Source organism: Octodon degus, unplaced genomic scaffold (genome assembly GCF_000260255.1).
Source record: "Octodon degus isolate 3935 unplaced genomic scaffold, OctDeg1.0 scaffold00098, whole genome shotgun sequence".
NCBI lineage: Eukaryota > Metazoa > Chordata > Mammalia > Rodentia > Octodontidae > Octodon > Octodon degus.
In genome coordinates, this window is record NW_004524674.1 from 4,968,322 (window position 1) to 4,973,589 (window position 5,268).

At 45.1% G+C, this 5,268-nt stretch overlaps 1 pseudogene; it reads right to left on the minus strand.

Moving 5' to 3' along the window:
* Window positions 1-129: 129 nt before the first annotated feature.
* On the minus strand, window positions 130-498 carry LOC101579982 (annotated as a pseudogene).
* Between the last annotated feature and the right edge of the window lie 4,770 nt (window positions 499-5,268).

A 5,268-nucleotide genomic window follows, 5' to 3' on the forward strand; every position in this document is an offset into this window, starting at 1 on the left:
GCTGGCATGTGGTGCTGGGGGATCGAACCGCGGTCCCTGTGCTTTGCCAAGCTTGTTTCAAGTAGGTGCTTTAGACCACTGAGCCATCTCTCCAGCAAGGTTATTTAATATACAATTTTTCATGTCATTTTGGAAGTCCTTCATTATAAAGATAATCGTCTGTCTGATGACAACAGCAGCCAGTCATCATTCTGGACCTCCACATTGGATAAACTCCATTTCCTCCTGAGATATCAGTTTCCTTCTGTACGTCTGAGGTAGTGTTTTTATTATTTCTGCAGTGTCTGGTGGACCTGGATGCATCAGCAAGTCCGGTGATTTACTCCCTTTAGAATGCTGTGAAATTACAGAGGAATGAGGTGGGATCTCTGCAGATCTCAAAGCTTCTGATACACTGGGTTTAGGATTGTCTCTTCTGTCAGGGAACCTTATTAATGGTGTATGTGGCTTCATTGCCTGGACGACCCGACTGGCAGACGCCATCTTGCTGCCCGTCATGACCCCGGGAAGGGGCAGCTTCCGGGGCCAATAAAAATATTTTTTAAAAATTAAAAAAAAATTTAAAAAAATGGAAAATGTTTAAGGAGGTAGAAGTGCTAATAATTCTGAATTGGTTATAATCCCACTGTATATGGTTTGAATTATCATACAATACCTCCTCCACTATACACTTAGTGTATGTCAGTGAAAAGAAACTTGGGAACGGCTCAACTGGGTGGCTGTAGCTCAGGGCCTCTCGTGAGGATGTCCCCAAGCTGTCAGTCAGGGTTGCAGAAGTCTAAGACTTGACTGGGGCTGAGGATGGGCCTCCAAAATAGCCCACTTGCAAGCCTGGCAAGTTGGCTTTGGATGTTGGAAAGAGGCCCCAGTTCCTTTACACAGGGAGCTTTCCAAAAGGTTGCTTAAATATCCTGTGACATGGTGGCTGGATTTCCTCAGAGGGAGTGATCCGAGAGAGCAAGGCAGAAACCATACTTTATGGCTAAGTCCACATGTCACCATCTGTTTGCAATATTCTATCAATTACCTAGATGAGTCCTATGTACTGTGGGAAGGGACAGGATGAACACTAGGAGAGGACTTCCACTAAGCCATTTTGGAGGCTGGCTACCACACATAAATACAGGAATTCTCTAATAATCTCATCAGGTAGACACTCTTAGAAAGTTTATCCTGAAGTAGAAGTAGAAGAATAGCAACATCAAGTAACTTTCTAAGCCTCAGAGCCTGGTACGAGTAAATCTGGAATTCAAACTCAGACAGGCAGACTCCAGAGCTGAGATCTAAGCTACTGTGATGGCCACGAAAGTTTTCAGATTCACTGTGAGCTTGAAGGGATATGATAGAAGTTCTTGCATTCTGGCAAGAAAAAGTAGATACAAGGTAGTAGGCAGTGATTCTAAAGGGAAGTGAGATTCTGCTCCTGTCTGGCATTGCGTGTGTTTGCTTGTTTCCAAGCCTTGCCATGTCTTCTCATAAGACTTTCAGACTCAAACCATTCCTAGTCAAGAAGCAAAAGCAGAATTGTCCCATTTCTCATTGTATTTGGATGAAGACTGGTAACAAACTCAGGTACAACTCCCAGGGAGACACTGGAAGAGAACCAAGCTGGGCCTGTAAGAGTTGCACATGAGATGCAGCATAATTATTATCTAAGAGGTCACAAGATGATTCTTTCTTTATATGACTATATCCAGCTGAAAAAATACCATTGGCTGGACAGTTGACTATATTTAATCAGGAATCTTATTTATTTTCTATGATTAGCACCAGTGAATCAACAATCAATGTTTTGGTTTGTTTTTAGTCTTTTGAGACAGGATCTCCCTATGCAATTCGGGCTGGCCTTGATTTATTATGTTGCCCAGGTTGGCCTCCCGTTCACAGTGATCCTCCAGCCTCAGCCTCCCATGTGCTAGGAGTGGCATGCACCACTACACCCAGAGAACAATAAATGTTTGATACCTTTAAAGAATAAATAAAATAAATTTTGAAAAATGCATGAGGGAAAGGCACTTTGGAAAAGGAAGGGGTCTCAGGGCTCTGGGTAGAAGTAGGATGAAAAAAACAAGAGGATTTTACCTAAGGGTCTGGGGAGAGCCACCCATGTGGGACCAACAAGTACTGGAACTAGAAGGGGAAACAGATGGGCTTCCAAGAATACTTATTGATGAGGTTTAGAAATTCCCATCCTCACCATTTCCAGCAAGTGAGCCCTTGAGCCCTTTCCTCCAGTGGCCCCAGATGTCTTTTCATCTCATTCATGTGCTCAACAATGGTCACTGAGCACTTTACCTCAGGAGTCAGGCACCAGCCAGGGCATGGGAGCCATTGTAATGCCCCGGCCAGGTTGAAATCTTTGTTTTCCTGGAATTTAGAGTCTATCAGGGGAGACAGACAAGTTACTGGCAAACTCTACCAGAACAATGATATAATGACCAGAAAGCACACGATCCTTGGGATGCAGAAGAAGAGATAGAATCTGTTAGGGATTCCTTGTGTTTGGCAAGGCCTGCCAGGAGTAGGCAATGTTGGAAAGCATTTCCAAGCACAGAGAATGGCTGTGCAGAGAGGATCAGAGGAGAACAAGCCAGGATCTTGTGGTACTTTCCCCGATTGCAAGGCTGTTGCGGATAAATAGGAGGACGGAAGTCCATGGATTTAAGGGAATGAATGAGGCACTAATGAGTCTTTTTGCATGGGCCCCACTCCAGCCGTGAGCTGCACCCTACCACCGTCCAAGGAGGGGGGACATTTGCTTATTCTCCTGGCTCTCTGCCCTTTGGAGGAGGACTTGGCCCTGCCGGAGTGAATGCGCTCATCCTTTAGGATGGATGGAACTTCAGGGCAGGGAGAGGCTAAGGGAAGATGCCTGCAGCAGGTGATACCCTGTCTGGTCTGCCCTGCCTAAATGTGAACCTCCCAAGCCAAAGGTGGTTAGGACAGTGAGGCCTTGCGCCCCAACATCCACGCTCCTTTGTGAGTAAATATGGGCAAGGCCGAAGGTAGAAGCTCAAGTCCAGAAAGAAGAAATAAATAGGGAGAAGGGTAAAAGATACATATAATGATCACATTTATCATAGAGAATGTGTACCTGTACGGGATATAACCTGATTGTTTTTCCCCATTTCCCTACCCTCCCTCCAACCTCTCTTCCCCTTCCCATTTACAAAGGGTTTGTTTACATTTTCCTTCTTTTCTCCTTTTTAATTTTTCCCTTTCCTTTCCCCCTCCCTCTTCCTTGTTCCCCTCCCCATTTGAACATTCTCTTCCTTATTTCACAATACTCACTACACATTTTTTGGGGGGAATCAATTTTTGGGGGGATACAAGGAATCAAACCCAGGGCCTTGTGCTTGCCAAGCAGGCGCTGTGCCACTCAGCTATAACCCTGGTGTCCCTATTATACACTTAAGCCCTTATCTACACTTTTGGTTTCTCACCCCAGAGAAACAATGCGGCATTTACACCTGTGTGTCTAATTTATTACACTAAAGAGTATGGTCTCAGGGTGCATCCATTTACCTGGAAATGTTCCAGGTGTATCTGAGATGAGTCAAATTTTAAAAGCTTCTGATTCTCTGGGATTCCCCCTCCCCCAAGTCCCAGCTGAAGACAGAGGTGGGATTGAGCCTCTGCCTCTGATTTCCTGCTGAGGTGAGACAGAGTCCAGAGGAATAAGGCCTCAAGTCCAGGCTGATTGTGTCCCCAGGCCTTAGCCTCCTCTCCATCTGTGGTGCTGTGATATAACAAGAAATGTTTATTTGGTCTCTGTCCCAGTTCCTGTCACAGAGCTCGAAAGCCTTCAGAATCTCCTGAGTGATAGTGGTGCCGGGAACATCTGTTGTTATTTGTGATAAGCCCCTTGAGCTATACCTGAGTTTATGCCAACAAGGAGTCACCAACAATGGGGTCTTTTACTACTGGGATTTTCAGTGTCATTCCCCAATGTCTGGGAAGGGGCGCATGGCTTGGGACTGAGTTCACTTACTAATAGCCAGTGATTTTTTTTCCCCCAGTACTGGGGATAGAATGAAAGGCTTTGTCTGAGCTCCACAAGTACGCTATCCTTGAGCTATGTCCCCACCCCTTTTAATCTATTTTGAGACAGAACCTCAATAAATTGTCCAGGCTGGCCTTGAACTTGTGATCCTCCAAAGTAACTGGGATTACAAGTATGCATCACCGCACCCAGCTATGGTCAGTGATTTAAACAATCATGGCTATGTAATGGAAGCTCCTTAGGAACCCTACACGGGGGATTCAGAGATTTTGGAGGTTGGTAAGTACATAACGGTTCTGGTTTCTTGTCCAGAAAAGGTATAGGAACTCTCTGCTCTTGCCCCACACCTATGTGTCACTTCCATTTGGCTGTTCACTTGTATTGTTTGTAATATCCTGTAGTTTTAGGTTAATTAATTAAAAATGTATCTTTAAGGGCTGACCAGATGGCTTAGCAGACTAAACCCTGCTTAGGCATAGCTCAGGGACTAGGGTTTGATCCCTGGCATGCTGTGCCAGCCCTGCCCCCAGGGTACACTAAACCAGCTACTGAGACTGGGCATGATGGCACACACACTTGTAATCTCAGCACTTGGGAGGCTGAAAGCAAGAGGATCACTGAGTTGGATCTGTGTAGTGAGATGCTGTAGACCCTATACTAAATACAAAAAAAAAAAAAAAAGTATCTTTAATGGAGGATCTTAGTTTGATCTCTGGTACTGCAAAAAATAAAAAAATAAAAATAAAAGAGGATCTTGCTATATTACCCACTCTGGGCTCAAACTCATGGGCTCAAGCAATTCTCCTGCTTCAGCCTCCTGAGTGGCTGGGATTATAGTACATACCTAACTGCTAAGATCCTTCATGTGAATCATTCTTACTTGATCAAGATCAAATAATCAAACTCAAGATAGTCATGATAATTTCTGATTTATAGCTGAGCAAGTAAGTAGTACAAGAGGCCCAGACTTTCAACAGCATCTGAAGTGGGAGGCTTTGTGGAACTAAACCTTTAACGTGGGAAGTATGCACTAAGTCTGGGTAGTTAGTACCAGAAGTGAATTATGCTATAGGACACCCGACAGTATCTGCAGAGAAAATTACTTGGGCGGGGCTGGAGAGATGGCTCAGTGGTCTAAAGCACCGACTTGGAACAAGCTTGGCAAAGCACAGGACCACGGTTCGATCCTCCAGCACCACATGCCAGCCAGCCGCGCCCCCTGGTGGGCTGAGCTGGCCACACACACACACACACACACACACACA